Source organism: Tupaia chinensis, unplaced genomic scaffold (genome assembly GCF_000334495.1).
Source record: "Tupaia chinensis unplaced genomic scaffold, TupChi_1.0 Scaffold000096_1, whole genome shotgun sequence".
Lineage (NCBI taxonomy): Eukaryota > Metazoa > Chordata > Mammalia > Scandentia > Tupaiidae > Tupaia > Tupaia belangeri.
Genome location: NW_006159558.1, coordinates 5669606 through 5689368, shown reverse-complemented (window position 1 = coordinate 5689368; position 19763 = coordinate 5669606). Strand labels below are relative to the sequence as shown.

Here is a 19763-nt window from a genome sequence, read left to right as displayed (position 1 = left end):
ATTTCTCCTTCAAGAATGCTAGGATTTTAAAGAAATGCCTACTTTAAGACAAATATAAAAACATTTATTCAAAACTTGTCATTTATATTTTTCAACTATTTTAGAGTTTTTTTTCCCTTCACAGTGCCTTTCTTTCCTTCTTCTCTGTTCCTTCCAGGTTAGCTTTTAAGAAGATTATGATGTCAATGAATCATTCTTATTGCCAGAGGCATTCAAGTTGCTTTTTTATAAGAATTTTAATATAATTTATGTTTTATGCATGTAGGATGAAGATTCCTAAAGATGATCTAATGTATTATCTGTATTAGAGAGAGTGCAGAATTAGGATGTAGAGAAAGAAGAGTTAGGATGTCCAGGTAAAACCTGGACATTTATTACTCTGTAAAAATCTTAACTGACATGAAAATAATGCAATGAAAAAGTGCCTATATCTTGGACTGTAAAGTCACTACAAGGTTCCATTTTTTCCTGACATATCCTTGACTTATGTCATTTATTTCTGTTCAAGACTTTGGAATAGGTCTTTCCAAATTAAATACTGTGAACTTGATCTTTGGAACATCAATAAAACTAATGGACTAATAATGATAAAAAAAGGTTTACCTTTCTATATTATTTGCATGGACTAAGACACCATCCCCACCCCTTGCCACCCCCCATATAATTCATTGCTCTGAAGAACTGGATTTGCTGACTCTTGGAGAATTTTGATCTTAAATAACCATAGGCACAGAGAAAAAGGCAAATGACATTCCTGTCTTAAGTATGTTAAAAACCTAAGGATGATTGGAATATAAGAGAAGGGGAAAACAAACTAATCTCTAGATAGAACGAGTGAGAAAATATTTGTGAGCAGGTTACAGATAGCTGCAGTAACTTTATTATTCCTCCTTTGCAGAGATGGAATCGAGCTCTTATCTCTTTACATCTTCCTTGCTCCTATGGCTAGCTTGATTCATGAATTGCACAAAAGTCATGCTGCAAGACTTGTAAGGTCAGAGAAAGCCTTGCTGCTTCTGCATTGGTTTCTTGTAATGTTTGCTTTTGAGATGCTCTTTCTGAGAGACCACATGAAGAGTGAGATATTTGCAGCCAGCCCCCATACATCAAAGCTGTGTGAGTCAATGGAAGGCATAGAAGTGAAAAAGCCCAGTTAAGCCTTCAGGTGATTCCTGTCCTAGTCAACTTTCAACTTCCCTAATACAAGAAACGACCACCCCACTGAATTCCATTCACCCACAAGATCAGAAGAAATGGCAATAACTTGCTATTCTAAGCCACTAAATTTGAAGTTGATTTTTACCTAGTAATACATTTTTTAAAAAGGTGTCAATCATCCCACCCACTCATATAGCACTTTCTATATACATCCTACCCACTCATATAGCACTCTCTATATACAATACAGTCCTGATAATAATCCCTATACTTTTCACTTGAAGTTGTCAACCTGTTTCTTGAAGGTATATGTTAATCAAAAGACCATGGATGGCCAAGATGGCTCTGAGAAAGAACAAAGTGGGAGCAAAACAAGACTACTTTTTTTTTAAAGCACTATTATAAAGTGTGCAATGTATTCAATGGCAGGAACCCAGAACAATAAAATAGACTCAAAATAAATAAATATATTGATATTAACTAGACTCAAACATATTTGAGCATATAATCACAAATAAACATCAAGAGTACAATGGATAGATAAGTTGTGAAATAATCACAACAATGAGATGCTAGTGACAGATAAAGACAACTTACTCCCACTGCGTTCAACAATGCAGATAACTTTAGGATTGTGGTTACCTTTAGGGAGGAGGGCTGGAGACGGATGGTGTAGCACCATGACAGCAACTCATGGTGTGCTGACAGTGTTTCACTTTTAAACTTGGTGATGGTTTCTTGGGCATGTATACGTTCCTGTAATTTGTTCTACATTGGTGGTCTGTGTATTTCCTACAGGAATATTATACTTTAATACAAATGCCCTACTATCTAGACAAGAGTTAGGAGGTACACTTTCTGCAACATCTGCATGAGACAGAAGTTCTCAGGCAGGTTTCTTCCTTTGAGAAAAGCTTCCAACACAGCCAAGGCAAGATTCAGCAGTGCAGGAAGAAAGGAGCACCGGCAGGGCCTCTTGGGGCTCATCAGGGTTTGTCTGCCTACTTGCCTCCTGTCTCCTGTGACCCTGCTACTCTGTTTTCACAGTAAGAAGGGTTGCGACAAGCAGATGGTGTAATGGTTATGTTGCTGGACTCCCACATGACGAGCACAGTTCGAGTCCTGCACTCAGTTGCTTGAAATTCACACTGGGTGGGTGTACATGCATGTCCAAAATCCCAAGAGGAGAGTGGAGGAGAAGGAATTGCAGTGTGGCCATCCCTCTGGAGAGTAATTTCTTGCTTTTTGTCTCTCTGTCGAGTGCATGCACCTCATAGCAAAAATCTCTCTCTCTCTCTCTCAAAAAAAAAAAAAAGAAAGAAAGAAAGAAAAGAAAAAAAGAAAATACACCGTTTCCCAGTTTTATGTTTCTTGATTACTTGGTTGTGAACTCTCACAATATAGTTTTCTAGCTACTAATCTTATTTAAATCTATTTTATGAATCACGGTGGTTTGACTAAGACTGTAGTTCTCATTCTCCATTCTATTAGCCTTTATCATTCTATAAGTTTATAAACTGGGAAAAGACCTTTGTACCTTGAAGGATATATTTATTTCTTTTTGCAGTAACCATTTGTCACCTATTACCTTAAAATTCTTCAATTTCAGTGATGTAACAAATATGTAAAAATCGGGGACATAATGTGAAACATTCAAAGAGTAAACAACACTGAGACTACTATAGAGTTTTACAATTTCCGTATTCCTTCTTCTCTTTTAGTTAATTTGAAGTAAATTTTCTGATACTTTACTTCTTTATGAACACATCTAGAATGACAAACATTCTCTTCAACAGAAGTCTCCATTTAGGATGCCCATGAATTAAAAAAGAGAAATGTAACAGATTCAGTGTGATCGACCCACATTTTGGCAGAACACGTGACTGCAGGTGTTTCTGACATTTTCTATGTGTGTGTAGCAGAGTAAGTCAGTGATTACTCATGTATGCAATGAACAGTTTCTGAAAATAAGCTTTAACTGTCAGGGCAATTTCCGCTTATTTCTTTTTAAGTCAGGAAGATGTGATGTCTAGTTTTGTTTTTGAATCTCTTCAAATTTAGTTGGAGAACTGAGTAGACAATAGAAATTTAAGTTTTGATAAGGAACTAGTGAAAATCTTTTTCTTGTTGGGTTCTTAGTTTTATAGCACCATTAGCTTCATCCACCTCCTGACTACGCTGGATTTCATTGTCACATTTCCACATTTCTGAAAGGTTATGAATTAGTTCCCTCTGAGGCTGCAAGTCATTGCTAGTTCATAATTTCTAGAGAATAATCCCTTACCTATAGGACAACTTTCCTCTTCTCTAAAAGAGTTCCTTTGTAAAACTATAAAACCAAACCATTATACTCGAGACAATAGACTCATATTTCTCTTTTGCTAGGGAAGACAAAAGCTCCTTATGGCCATTTTCCAACTAACTACTGAATGTCTAACAGTTTTGTATCAATCTAGTTGATTTACTATGCCATTCTAGTGCTGACGGGCTCAGTAAACGGAATTTAGATGCAGGAATGATTTGTCTTGTTTGGTTTTATGTTTCCTAGAACTTTCTACGTCAACACGTAACTCATCCAGGCAAGGAAAATACTCAGTTGGGCAGTCTTTAGATTATTCTATTTATGCGCATAACTGGGACGTTAGAGGTTTTAATAAATGGGGCTCATTTATCTACTTATCAGTATTTATATAATTGTGATTTTTATGCAACATTCCATAAGTGATATATTGTCTTCATATTAATACCCAATTCCTCTTGCCCATGAACTGTTCAAACAAAATGAAACAAAAAAGAAAAGATTAAGCCAGAGATGGCTGATCCAAATCTTCTGAATTTGCCTTTCAGTATCCAGATTCTACTGAACCTATGCTTCACACCCCAGGCCAAGCCTGACAAATGCTAGTCTGGTACACATGCTACTTCTGCCGGTTCCTTTAGGAGACAGAAACTGAAATAGAGACTGAAGTGTTAATACTTCACTTGAGAGGTGTAAAAGTATGGAGTGAGGATGAAGGTCACGTTTCCAGATGAGTTTGGAGAGGAGCTACATGCTTATGATGGCTTTCTCTCCATGAACAAGATTGGCCTCCATATAGCCCCTGTTTACTTTCCTGTATACTTACTCTGAAGGGGGTCTCATCCAACTCCATTTATACAGTGATGGTTCTGAAATTTTTATCTCCAGCCCCTGTTTTGTTGTCTAAACTTTGGGTACATAGACCCAACAGCTGATTTGTAATCTCTGTGTAGATGTCTACCAGAAATTTAAACTTAATGTGACTTAAAAAAATGCTTGATTTGGGGATCAGCAGTTAGCGTAATGGCTATGTCACTGAACTCCCATGTAGTCGACTACGGTTCGAGTCCCAGACCCGGCAGCTTAAACTCACTCTGGGCGCGTGTGCGTGCATGCCCAAGATCCCGAGAGGAGAATGGAGGAGAAGGGATTGTGGCGTGGCCATCCCCGCTGGGGGGTGATTTCTCGCTTTTTGTCTCTCTGTCTCTCTCTGTCTTTCTGGCAAGCACGCACACCCTATAGCAAAACCCTCTCCAAAAAGAAAAAAAATGTTTGATTTTCTCTTAAGAAACTATTGATCACCTCAATATAAGTTGATTCCACCCAGTTGCTTACGCCAAGTCATTGGTTCACTGTTTTCATACTCCACTGTCAGCTAAGTGTGTTGGCTGTGTCTTCATGTTGCATTCTATCTACCAAATGTTTGTTCCTTCACCCCAAATTCATATTGAAATCCTAACCCCTAAGGTGATGGTATTAGAAGGTAGAGATTTGGGGCTGACAAGGGGCATGGACACCTCCAGGGCCAGCCACAGTCAATTCTTGGACCTGGTGGCTTGAATAGGATGTGCACATGTGCCCAAATTCTTGACAGAAGAATGGAGAAGGGATTGCAGCATGGCCATCTCTCTTGGGGGATGATTTCTTACTTTCCCTCTCTCTGTCTCTCTCTTTCCGGTGAGCACACACACCCTATAGCAAAAATATCGTTAAAAAAAAAGGTGGAGGCTTTGGAATTGATTAGGTCAGGAGGACAGAGCCTTCATGAGTAAGATTAGTTTCCTTATAAAAGAGGCCCTGGGGAGGTACAAGGATCTTCCTACATGGGAAGATGTAGTGTGAAAATAATTGCTTAACTGATTAGTAATTAATTCTTGATGATCTATGACTTCTTTCTGTCTATGATACATTTATTTTGAGCATTCTCATCAAGAACTCTGGACTGATTGGAGGCATCCTCTTCTATATGTCAGGAAGCAGGCTCTCACTAGGACCACTCCCAGTCTCCAGAATGGTGAAAATAGATTTCTACTGTTTGCATGACACTTAATTTATGACCTTTTGTTGTATCTTGTTAGATGACTTGACCTGACAAAGGTACATACATTTTATCTCCTTCACTTCTGTTTCCCAAGTTTGTTTTCCAGTTTCTATTCTTGCCTATGCAGAATGCAGAATGAACCTTTAAAATAAGATTTCACTACCCCAAGATTCATTCTTCCACTCAGAACCTATAACATGGAGAATAAAGCCTAAAGTCCTGGGACCAGCAGTTGGCATAATGGCTATGTTGCTGGACTACCATGTAGTTGACCATGGTTTGAGTCCCAGACCTGATGGCTTAAACTCACGCCAGGCATGTGTGTGTGTGTGCCCAAGATCCCAAGAGGAGAATGGAGGAGAAGGGATTGTGGTGTGGCCATCCCCCCTTGGGGGGAGGTGATTTCTCACTTTCTGTCTCCCTGTCTCTCTCTGTGTTTCTGGCGGGTGCATGTGTCCTATAGCAAAACCTCTCCAAAAAAACAAAAACAAAAAACCTAAAGTCCTATCTTGAATTTAAATATTGGACAGGATCTTGTCCCTTTCCTGTGAGATCTTAGCCTTTTCCCTGAGGCTCTCTGCACTGAAGAGAGCCACTCTGGCCTTTGCCTTGTTCTTCCAACATTATGACTCCCAACACATGCCCTGTTCTTCAAGTGGAAGAACAGAGACATCCTTTCTAAACTCTAATCCCTTCCCCTGCATTACTTTTCTTCACATTTCCCATCAGCCTATGACAAGATATGGTGCATTTCTCTTTCAGTGGTCTAGCCCTCTCAGTGTGAGAAGGAAGGACCTCTTGTTTTATTTATTGCTGATTCTTCGAGGTCTAGGGCCCTATGTGTGGCATGGAGCATGGAGCAGGCAACACCTAAAGATATGAAATGAATTGACACTTGTTCTTCCACAGTATCTAACAGTGCTGTGCATGTCAGTGCTATTTGCTATTTATTCTCTATTAAAATTAGATATAAATTTAAAAAAATGTTCAGGAGTTAAAAAAGATACAACAGGAAGAAATTTCTGCTCCATTGGGAAGTGGGTACTCGTAACTCAAGCTGATGGGGAACTACATCTTCTGTCAATTTTCGCCCAGTCTAAGATTTCACACTAGCATGCCTGCCACAGTGATCAATTACTTAATTAATTAGTAACTAGTTCTTGATGGGCTTCTGGCTTTGTTCCTGTCTATAATAAATTTATTTTGAACATTTCATCGTAAGTTTCAGAACTGGTTGGGGCTCCTCTGTTACAAGCTATCCAGCTTTCGTAGCTTGAATGAGCACCTTCCTCAGTATTCTTGTTGGGCTTTAGCCTTCCCAGACACGAAATCACACTCTCTGCTCTTACACTGGCTCATTACAATGTCACCGGGATTGCGGTTCCCAGTTGCTGCGCTGTGTTCCCTGAGGAGGAATTCAACCACACACATATTTAGAACACTGAGTCCAATGGAAAAGCATCCCTACCATTTGCCTTAAATCCCTGCTGTGATTCATTTTCTTCTTTATGTTTTAATTATATGCACTCTTTAATGAGGCTGGTAGCTTTTAAAAAGGTTTTGTGACACTATGAAATGAAAGCAGTTATGTAGATTTAGTGTTTTTCTCTTCCCTACCAGGAGCAAACCACTGCCGTTACAAGTAGCGGGGTGGCTCTTTGGCTTTTTTTCTGTTATTATTTATTTATTTATGTATTTATTTTTGGCTCTTGTGCTTTTAAAAACATTGTACTCCAACCCCACTCTGCCACAAAATATGAACGTTTCTACTCAGGGTCTGCGCAAGCTGAGCTGTGACCATTGTGCAGACATACACAGGGCAGTGCTGGTGTCTGCACTTTAACAAAATGCCCATCGCAGCAGAAATAGCCTCCATAATCCTGTCCCCCAAAATGTAACCGTTGTGAGGTTTCAGTCAGAGTAATTCCTGTGTTTATAACAAGTGACTATATTTTAATTTATTTTTAATGTTTTTAAAGGTTTTAGCCATAGGCAGGTGTGCTTGCTAGAGAGACAGAGAGAGGGAAAGTGAGAAATCACCCTTCACGGGAGATGGCCATGCCACAATCCCTTCTCCTCCATTCTTCCTCGGGAAAGGGAGAAGGATGGAAACAACCTACTGAAGACCAGCCAGTCTTGTGGTGGTTAAGGCAGCTGGATCCCACATGGCTGACTTTGCAGTTCAAGTCCTGGACCCAGTGGCTTGAAAATCACGCTGGGCACATGTGCATGTGTGCCCAAAATCATGAGAGGAGAATGGAGAAAGGACTGCAGCATGGCCATCTTCCCTGGGAGATGAATGAACACTCTCTCTCTCTCTCTGCATTTCTCTCTGGTGAGTTCAAGTGCCCTGCAGCAAAAATATAAAGAAATATCAGGTTGTTGGGAAAGTCATGACACATGTTTACATAGAAAAGTCTGTCCATGACTTTCACACATGCACATGTGCCCAGCATGATTTTCAAGCAGTCAGGTCTGGGACTTAAACCATAGTTGACCATGTGAAGGTTCAGCACCGTAACTGCTACACCAACTGCTGGCCTCCAGTGCTTTTAAATATACTTTCTATCATATTGTATATTCGACTTTGTGTTCTGGATGTTTAAAATTTATTTTTATTTCTTTAAGTTAAAAACAAATTAATTATCTTGATTTGTTTTTCTATGACAGAGAGACACAGAGAGAAAGAAAAAGAGGTAACAGGTACCCCAAAAGTGCCCTCAGAGCACAACCCACGCCCAGCCTGCATCAGCTGGATCATACATGTGTACACAGGTGACTAGTAGGTCCGTGAGTACAGTGAGGCCTTGGTCTGTGAGGCTGGGGTCTTTCCGAGTTGGTCCAGCTGCATTATTGTTGCACCCTTGTCGGGGCTGTATTTTTGTTTTTAATTAACAAGTAATAACTGTATCTATTTATGGGTACATTATGACTTTTGCTATTTGTATATGCTGTGGGATGATTAAATCCAGCTAACGACTGCATTCACCCTCTCCCCCGTTGTTTTCATTTAACATTCTCGTGAGCTCTTCTGTAGCATGACTGCACAGACTCCCTCATGTCATGACCCCAGAGGATTTCAGTAGCTGGGTCCGAAAGCCATGCCGAAGAACCTCCCTGCGGCAGAGGCAGCTATGAGAACCTCACAGAAAGAGGTGGAATTTGTTCTCTCACTCTTAGGTCTGGGCTGTATTGGGCCGATTCCATGCCCTGGAATTTTGTGATTGTGAATTCGAGGCTGGGCCTCCAGAGCCCTTGTGTAGTTCTACTTGCACTTTCTGATGCCCCAGCTAACCGGATGGAGGATGAACACCGGATGGAGAGAAACTCTAGCCACTCCAGCCTTCCCACCTGTAGCACAGATTTGACAAGTAAACATCGGAGAGAGGCAAACCCAGAGGCCAGATCTGCCACAGGGAGCTCAGCCCAAATGATCGACCTGCAGAAAAAATGGTCGTTGTTTCAAGCCATTACATTTGGGGTGGTTTGACGTGCAGCAAAATCTGACACCTCACCCATATAATCGACTTCACCAATAAGCTATTTTAGATAATTAAGTTGGTTTATTTATTTCTTTTTTCATTATTTATTTATTTGTGTGTGTGTGTGTTTCTCATATATTTTAACTTCTTTCTTCTCCCTCGATTTCTTCCCTCTCACCCTTAACTATTCCTCTCCCTCCGCCCACACTGCCTCTGGTGTTCCCAGGGGCTCTCCATGCTCTCGGACTGTCCAGTCTTTCAGTTTCTGCCAAGGAGTGCAGACACTCAGTATATATTAAGCGGGGAAATACAATGGCTCTCTTTCAAAGTCCGTCCTGCTTTGCTTAGCAGTAAATCTTCCATATTCATCCACTTTGTAGGGAAGTCATGGACAGATTTTTCTATGTAAAAGTGTGTCATGACTTTCCCAACAACCTGATATTTCTCTATCTTTTTGCTACCGGCGCTTGTACTCACCAGAGAGAAATGCAGAGAGAGAGAGAGAGAGAGAGAGTGTTCATCTCCCAGGGAAGATGGCCATGCTGCAGTCCTTTCTCCATGCTCCACTCATGATTTTGGAAACCCATGCACACGTGCCCAGCGTGATTTTCAAGCCACTGGGTCCAGGACTTGAACTGCAAAGTCAGCCATGTGGGATCCAGCTGCCTTAACCACCACAAGACTGGCTGGTCTTCAGTAGGTTGTTTCCATCCTTCTGTTAATACCTGAAGTAATTTGCTGAACATCTTAAAATACCTTGTGCACAGTTCTAACTGAACTTTTTAACGTAAATACCTATGACTAGCACTAATGAAGGAAGACAAATAAATATTTTTGAAAGACCTTGCAAATGACATTTATTTTCCAAAATAGTTGTATTAACTTACATCCCACAATCATGATACGATACTGTGTATTTCATCCTAGGAAGGGTGAGCCAACTTGAGAGATTTACTAAAAATAAAACAAACTAGGGAACAGCAGTTAGCGTAATGGCTATGTTGCTGAACTCCCATGTAGTTGACTCCGATTGGACTCCTGGACCTGATGGCTTAAACTCATGCCGGGCACCTGTGCATGCATGCCCAAGATCCCGAGAGGAGAATGGAGGAGAAGGGATTGCAGAGTGGCCATCCCCCCTGGGGGGTGATTTCTCGCTTCCTGTCTCTCTGTTTTTCTGTCTCTCTGGAGAGTGCACGTGCTCTATAGCAAAAACCTCTCCAAAAATAAAAGAATAAGAATAAAAAAAGTAAATAAAACAAATTATACTCATTATATTCAAACATATACCTGTTTGTTTAAATTAGGAATTTTATTATTTGCAACGTCAACCATTTTCACATAAATGTGCATATGATTTCTATTCATTGACACAGAGATTTATCGACAGCTGAGTATAATCATTACTCACTCAGGCCGCAGCCCGGCCTCTCCTTCCTGCCCAAAGCCTGCCGGCCTGCAGCCGCGGGCGAGGAGGGAGGAAGCGCGGGAACAGCGCGGGCGCGGAGCTGGGGTGCAGAGGACGGCGGAGTCGGTCTGCGGAGAGACGCGGGCGTGCGGCCGGAATGACCTGCAGAGCTTAGGGGAGAGGGTAAAGCCAGTGACTGGGGAGGTTGCGTCCTGTGTCCTGTGACGGCTTAATGGCCCTAGGGAGCAGCAGCGTCTCAGAGGAAGTCTGGCTGCGCCTGGGAGGCGGAGGAGAACCGAAAGGCAGCATGGCCAGTGCCCTGGCCAGCGCCACCTGAGAGCGCAGCGAGGGCGGCTTTGCGCCCGCGGAGGAACGGCGATGGCGAGCCGTCCCACGGCAGGGCTCCGTGCGCCTAGTGCTCCCAGGGGTCCCCAGGGCCCTTCTGGGAGTGCCGGAAGTACTGTGACCGCGATTTTCAGGCGCTCTTTGCGCCTCGCTGTCGCCAGCGCGGCGAGTCATCTGCGCAGTGATCAACGCCTTGAACGCCCGCTGGCACCCGGAGGGCGTCCGCGGCTACCTCTGCCGGGAAGTCCGGGCAGATAGCGGTTTGTCCAGAATACCGGGAGACACCTGTGGCGCCCGTGTCATAACCACGAGAAGGCCCGAGGCCTCGGATGTCCACGCCGTCACTGACAGCAGCCGCTGGTCTGCAAGAACGACCCGCACCCCCCAGACCACTTCAGCTGTGGGGACGCGGGAGGGAGCTGACTGCCAGCGCGCCGCGATCCCATGGGGTCCCCATCTATGGCGCAGGTCCACCGCCTATTGAAGGACGCGTGGTCAATGCCATGGGCAAGCAGGGACATTGTGCCAAGTGTGAAAGCCATGTCTTGGACATTTGGTGATGTTTGTCTCCACTGCGACCACGGTATAGAGGGTGACGTGGTCTCTGCTCCTAACAAGGCCTGGCATGTGAGCTGCTTCACCGGCTCTACCTGCAGCACCAAGTTAACACTCAGGAATAAATCTGTGGAGTTTGACGCGATGCCAGTCTGTAAGAAGCTTATGAGAAATTTCCACTGGAGCTGAAGAAAAGGCTTAAGAAACTAACTGAGACCTTAGGAAGGAAATAACTTCTTTTAGTTTTTCTTTTCTATGCAAAGATAATTACCAACATTCCTTGAGTGGGTCTACCATGTATCTCAAAGTAGCTGAGAATGAAGAGGACCTATATCAAAGGTTCCCTTCATCTCCTTTTTCTCATTAAAAAAGAAAAAACTGTATAGTCATATCTAAGACATAGATGTAATCAAGACTTGCTTTTGTTAACCCTAATCAATTTGTTAACAATTTGTAGAGTATGTAATAAAAAGCACATGGTTAAATGCTAAGTTTCAATCAAGACTCCTCCAATGATAACTTATTAAAAATGAGTCAGCTTTTCCATATCTCAGATGAGAAACGGAATAAGCATTATTTCACTTGGTATTCGAAGAAAATGACTACTAACTGCTGCTGGGAGGATATAGGAAGGAAAAAGAGCTGGCCAAGACAGCTCTCCCAGGATCTGAGTTTGTTCATGGAGCCAGCAGCTGGACAGTAACACACGTTTGTATTACCAAGACAGGAAATGTGTGCCCACTCACTCCTTGATTTCGCTACTTCTATTAAATGCAGCGGTCGTGCTCAGTTTTGTATTTTGTCCTCCTTGTGAGTTTCTCCCTTTGTACAATTTCTTAACACAGCAGTTACGACGACCTAATGGTATGTCTTCTAAAAATTTGTGCGAAAAAACTTATGCCAGGTATTTGAAAAGGCAGTAAATGTTACAGTATTGGAAAATGAAGTATTTTGTAGTGCATTCCAGCAATTCTGCTTCTAAGCTTAAGGTCAAACAGGTAGTCTTAGAATAGGGCATAAAAATTAAATTTTATGCAACTTGGAATGTATCACTTACAAAGGTGAATATGTAGGCATTAGTCGTGTCACTTACGCAGGTGAATATGTAGGTATTAGTCGTGTCACTTATGCAGGTGAATATGTAGGCATTAGTCGTGTCACTTACGCAGGTGAATATGTAGGCATTAGTCGTGTGCAGGCGTTTGTCATATTGCCCTTATCCCCATGCTGTTATATCTGTGCGTTCTACGTTAGCAAACTTACCTTGCCTTAGAAACACAGACTTCATTCAGGAACTCCAGCTGTTTCATATGATACTCACTGAAAAGAAATTATGTCAACTAAGATTGATAAACCCAGATTCATTTACCAAAGCCGGAACTAAACTTAAACGTTTTCTCTTTTGAGGAAATCCACTGAAATGATTTGCTATCATTTATCTGAAGAGTGTGATGTTGGGCCAGCAGGTGGTATGATGGTTGAGATGCTAGATTCCACATGGCCAAGTGTGCAGGTTTGAGTCTGGACCTAGTGGTCTGAAAAACAATCTGAACATGTGTGCCCAAAACCTTGAGAGGAGAATGGAGGAAAAGGGACTGTGGCATGGCCACTCTCTCTTCTGTGTCACTCTGCGTGCACATGCACTCTATGCCAAAATCTGACGTTATATCATTTGGGTTTTCCATTTCAAGCCCCATAATTAATTGAATTTTACTTACTATAATTATGAGGTATAAGTGACATTTTTTTGAGCGTTTTTTTGCTACAGGGCACATGCGCTTGCCAGAAAGACAGAGAGAGACAGAAGGACAGAGAGCGAGAAATCACTCCCCTCAGGGGGGATGGCCATGCCGCAGTCCCTTCTCCTCCATTCTCCTCTCAGGATCTTGGGCACGCACGCACACATGCCCGGCATGAGTTTAAGCCACCAGGTCCGGGACTTGTACTGCAGTCGACTACATGGGAGTCCAGTGACATGGCCATTACGCCAACTGCTGGCCCTTGACATTTTTAAATTGGAAGAGAAGTGTTAGTGTCAATTTTAGGTCAAAAGTAGTGAATAATTTTATAAGAAGTTTTATCTTGAAATTACTGGACCACTCTTTCTGGATAAGCTTTCATGCAGAACACGATTGTGAACATTTTTAAATGTTGCTGCTTCTGTGTTATTTAAGAAGTGTTGCAGAAATAGACTTCTGAGGGGAAAGTTATTGGTATAACCAAAACTTGCTGAAATATTACTTCACCATTAAAAAACTCAGGATACTTCCACTCTGCCATTAAAATGTTCATATGCACATATTTAAAAAATTTATGTGCATGTATTTTATAGAGTAAATTCTATTTCTGTTTCAGGTATAACTTGCATCTAATCACACTTTCTTACATATTCTTTCAAAATTAAAAGAGTGATTATAAATGATTGAAAATAACCAATCTGTATAGTTTAAGAGCGTACATGCTCAGTAGTTTAAAACAGTCTTTGCATGTGATGGTAACAGCCAGAATTGTCTTGGTGTGACTTTGTCAGCTAATCTATGACCAGCAATAAAAACCTTGAAAGTATTTATTAAATATTACACTATAGTATATGGCAGGGTTTTAAATAGGGCAGGGTTTGCATTATAGGGTCTAGATGCTAAATTCTTATATACTGCTACCCCAGAAATACAGTGCAGAAGAGCATGTCTGTATAGTCCTTGCACTTGGCTGCATGGACCGAACTGGACTGCTTTTGTTCACAAGCCACACATAACCAGGCCTCTCCTTTAGCCAGACGGCCCACTGCTGTCCTCGCTGTCGTTTCTCGGGAGTAGGAATGAGTATTTCCTGAGCGTAGAGCTGGTTAAGTCTCTAAGGCTCTCAGGGAGTTTATCTAGATACAGTACTTGCTTCCTTGGGAGAGTCCCATGGGCAGCCTCGTGGGGAGGAGGAGGAAGTGGCGACGTTCTAAGAGGAGCAGGGACAAACTTGGTCTGTACAGTTCGTGCTGTCTTTCAGGGGCTTGCCCTGGCTGCTGAAAAACTCAGGCCAGGAAGCATCTCTGTTACAGTCCTCCAAGGTAATTTGGCATAATTCTTTGTTTTTATGAATTCATAAGTGCTCTTTTTCCTAGCAAGCCACATATAATGGGGAAAATGAGTTCAATTTGGATCATGTTCAAAGACTTACTAATGCTGCACCTGAAATAATAGGTCATTTCGCCTCACCTATTTGCCAAAATAGCTATTTCTAAGTTAAGAAAATTTTTAGGTAAGCTTATAGCATTCTTGTTTTATTTCATTTTAGATTGTAAGCTCAATGACAGGGACACTATATCAATGATTATGGTTTTATATAGCAACCATTTCAATATACTCTTGGTGCTTAATAAATGTTCTAATTATTAACCATAAAAAAAATTATTTACTCAGGTAAGTCTCAGGTGTGGCGTGTGCACTGCTATTATTACTTTGGAAAGTTGTGTCAGCCCTTAACAGACTTGTAGAGTCAACCTTCCTCAGGGGAACTTAGCAGTTCAAAGCTTTCCTTTAGCTCAGTTGGCCTGCTTTTCAGCCTTGTGTTCCACTTCTATTTTCGGGATCCACACCAGCCTCTCTGTTTAATGCTCATCCACTTGCCCTGTCTCTGTTCTCACTATTTTCTCCTTTTCTGTCTTGTCATCTTTTGCACTTTCCTCTTTGTTCTCTTCATCATAGCTCATTTTTCTTATGTTCTTTGTTTTCTCACCCTATTGTCATCAGAATCCTTATCACTATTTTATCACCAATTTTTTCTTCAGGAGATTTTTCACACACCAGTTTTGGTTTTGCCCAGGGTGAGTCACTTTCTTTATTCTTTTTTCCCTGTTACTATAGTTTGTGTGGTGAGGAAGATGTACTTTCCTTGGAGATGGGTGTGCTTCTGAGAATTTCTGACTCCTCCAGCACCTGGAATACACAGGGCGCATGGTCAGGTAATGCAAGTATATAATATGTACGGACAGTAAGCACATCGTTCTTGAACCAATTGGTCTCTTGCGTCCTCCTTGTCAGCTTCCGTAATGACAGTACAGAGGCACACGACAATCTTCTTTCATAATTCTTCCTGTCTTCCTGTTTTACTTATTTGCCCAGCTCAAAGTAATGTACATCACATTTTAAAGCTATTGCTTTCTAAAACCCGTGGTGAAAGAATTGAGTATCAGTTGGCTAAGGAATGGCATCCTTTTCTTCTGTGCTCTCTATACCCACGACTTCCAGATATTCCTGAAGGTTAACCTTGTGTAGCCCCGGCTTCCTCTTGCCATTGCATCAAAATGTTTGCTCAAGAATTCATCACTAATAAATTACCTCCCAACAACAACAAAAAAAGTCCAGGCCCTGGTGGTTTCACTGCAGAATTTTACAAAACTTTTAAAGAAGAGGTAACACTCATTCTACTCAGCTGTTTCTAGAGATCCAAAAGGAAGGAACCCTTCCAAATTCATTCTATGAAGACTCCATTGCCCTCATTCCCAAAATGGATAAGGATACGACCCAAAAAAAGGAAAACTACAGACCTATATCTCTGATGAATATAGATGCAAAAATTGTCAACAACATACTTGCTAACTGTATTCAACAGCATATAAAAAAGGTTATTCATCATGTCTAGGTAGGCTTTTATTCCAGGATGCAAGGGTGGTTCAACATACACAAAACCAGAAGTGTAACACACAATATTAACAGAAAGAAAGATAAAAACCATCTGATCATATCAATTGATGCAAAAATAAAAACATTTGACAAAATACAACATTCTTTTATGATTAAGATGCTCAGGAAAATTGGCATAGAAGGATTGTTTCTCAGAATAATAAAAGCCATATATGAAAAACCTATAGGTAACATTATATGGAGTGGGGAAAAGCTGAATGCCTTTCCACTAAAAACTGGTACAAGATAAGGCTGCCCACTTTCTCCCCTCCTATTCAATATAGTACTGGAAGTCCTAGCCAATGTGGTCCAACAAGAGAAGGAAATAAATGGCATTTCAATAGGGAAGGAAGAACCACAATTATCTCTGTTTGCAGATGACATGATTGTATACATAGGAAATCCAATAGTATCCATGAAAAAACTCCTCAAAGTAATAAATACATACAGTAAAATGGCAGGATACAAAATAAACCTACAAAAATCTATAGCATTTATATATACAAACAACAAGTAGACAGAGACAGAACTGAAGAAAGTAATTCCATTTACCATAGCCACAGGAAGTATAAGATACCTAAGAATGAAATGAACCAAGGAAGTCAAAGACATCTATAAGAAAAATTATGTAAGCCTTAAAAAGAAAATTGAAAAGGGCACAAAAAAGTGAAAGGACATCCCATGTTCCTAGATGGACAGAATTAATATAATCAAAATGGCAATCCTACCCAAATTAATCTACATGTTCAATGCAATCCCTATAAAATTACATGAGACATTCTTTACAGATCTAAAAAAGACAATCATAGAATTTGTCTGGAATCATAAAAGACCCCATATTACCAAAACCATCCTTCACAAGAGGAGTGGAGTGGGTAGCATCTCACTCCCTGACCCCAAAATATATTAAAAAGCTGTGATAATCAAAACAGCATGGTATCGGCACAAAAACAGATAGGAGAACCAATGGAAAAGAGTAGAAACCCCATAAATAACCCCCAAAATATACAGCCACTATGGAGAACAATACAGAGGTTCCTCAAAGACCTTCAAATAGAACTACCATATGACCTGGCAATTCCACTCCTGGGTATCTACCCAAAGGACAGGAGAACACTCAGTTGGAAAAGCTCTTGCACAACTGTATTTATTGCAGCATTATTCATGATTGCTCAGACATGAGCAATGTCCACAGATGAATGAATTGAAAAAGTGTGGCACATATACTCCACTGAATATTATTCAGTCATGGGAAGCAACAAGACCCTGAAATTTGATAGAAAGTAGACAAATTTGGAAGATCTTTAGCTGAGTGAAGCAAGTCAGACTATGAAAGAGAGACATTGTATGTCTCCCCTTCACATGTACTGACTGTCCGCACTCTGTGGTAGAGACTAAAAGTCTGGAGAACATAAAAGCATTAACATTTGTCATGGACACTAGAGACAAAGAGGAAGAAAATCGTGGGAGGTGAGTGGAAGGAAAGTATGGGAGAGGAAAAGGAAAGGAAAGGAAAATTGGAGTGGGGGGGAATAGTATTCCCAGCTGGACTGAACTGAGGTGTATATCATGGTGGGTAAAGTCTCTTTAAAATCTAAATGCTGTATAAAGAAAAAAACCGAATTCATCACTGGTGTCTCCTCCTTTATTATGGCAGCTTCTACTTTTCCTGCCAAGTAGTTAGAAATCTCTCCTTCCACCAAGGAGCCTGCTCAATAATAGTGAGCAGCAACCAGTGGCCACAGACACACTATGCTGTCATCTTATTTGAGCAAAAGTGTCAATGAATTTGACAGATGCTTCACTTTTCTCAGGTGTTAATACTTGATTTGTGTATGTTGAAATCTTTTTAAAGTTTCCATTTGATATGTATTCAAAAAGATAAACTTAGTCTAAAATGACGTATAGCGATTTAATATATGAATAATAATAAAACATAAATTAATTTTAAAAAAGGTCAACTTTATAGTGTTCTTTTTTTTTAGATAAAATAAAATCCACACAAGAAGATTAATTTGTAACTGTGTAAAATATCACAGTATTCTCTTTGCTTTCTACCCAATCCCCCCAAAGAAGTAACTGCTGGGCAGGATACTGCTGATGAAGAGATTAAAGCCCATAAATCTTTTTAACATTAAATCTTATAACATTAGGGATTTAGACACTCATCTTTAACTTTTGCAGAAAGAACTGCAAGAATAATCAAAACATATCAGAAGAAAATAATAGAGAGAAGAGCATAAATTAACGAAATAGAAAGCATATCTGTAATGGACATGATCAATAAGATAGCTTGTTCCCTTAAAAAGTCCAATAAAATGGGGCCACCCATGTCAAAACAAGAGGAAGAAAGAAAAAAGAGAAGGTATTGGCTACTCACAGATCAGAAATGAAAAAGAGAAATTTGCTACCAGCAAAAACTGAAAAGGATCATGGGAGGGCATTATAAATAATCTTAATAAGTTTAAAATTTGGACAAAATAGTACGTTCATCGCAGACACAAATTAATGTATACGGTAATGTCTTTGACTGGACTGATGCGTATGTATTCATGATGGGAAAATTCATTTGGTATGTTGTATTGATACACAGTGATCAAATGTAAAAAATAAATAAATTTATATTAAAAAATACAAATCACAGAAACCAACAAGAAAGATTCTAGGCCCAGATGACATCACCAGTAAATTCTATCAAATATTTAAGGAAAAAATGGTAACAATTTTACAAATTTCTTTTCTAAAATTAAAAAAGAAGGATTTATCTAGAGCATACACATAATCTTTGAAGTATTTTATTTTGTATGTGAGTTAAAAACAATAATTTCTAAGACATTACTTCAGAAATAGTAAATGTATACAAGTGTTAGTCATGAAGTATTGTCATATATATTCACATAAATTACCATATATAAGACAATAGATCATAATCAATTGGATTTATTACTGGAATTACAAAGTCATTGGTCATTCAAAAATCAATATTCTAATTCCACACAAATAACTGAAGAGGAAAAGAACATGATCATCTCAATATACTCAGAAAATGTGATGCATAATAACCAGAATGTATTGTTTTAAAAATATCCTTATATACTAGAACCAGAAGAGAATTTCCCTAGTCTTGTAAAGATTTTTTTAAAAAACCACTGAAGTGAACATCTCTCTTCAATGGAAATCATCACTGACAGGGCTACTGCTGCAAAGCTTTTTTCCACGACAGGGACTAAGACAAGAATGTTCAGTCCCAGCTCTCCTAATGGGCACTGGAGTCAAGACTGCCTGCATAGCAAGGGAGAGAAAAACAACGCACGTGGTTTGGAAAGGAAGAAATACAAGTAAATGTGGAACTATAATATTATATATGTAAACATAAATAGAAAAATAACAGAACCTATAGTCAGATTATTAGAATTAGTAAGTGTGTTTAACACGTTTGAGGTACAGGGCTAACAAACACAAGAAATGGCCTTTCCACATATGAGGAACAAACAGCAGGCCATTAAAGAAATATATACCAGATATTAATAACATGAAATAGCAAGTGCTTAAGAATAATCAAGTACACACAATAATTCTATCTCATGACCTGTGAGGCATTTGAGAAGAAATTTAAAATTCGATAAAGGGATCTACATGTTTCTATATTAGAATATTCAATATTGAAGAGATGCAAGCTCCTCATTGGATGAAGTCAATGGATGGGACGGAAATGCCAGTAGCTGTGCCTACCTTGAACTTAGCTGTCTGTGAGTTGTCTGTGGGAAGGAAGAGCCGACAGTAGCCACAGCACTCTTAA

At 40.1% G+C, this 19763-nt stretch overlaps 1 pseudogene; it reads left to right on the top strand.

The window, feature by feature from the left end:
• Positions 1–10545: 10545 nt before the first annotated feature.
• Positions 10546–11521, top strand: LOC114006872 (LIM and senescent cell antigen-like-containing domain protein 1; annotated as a pseudogene).
• Positions 11522–19763: the final 8242 nt, after the last annotated feature.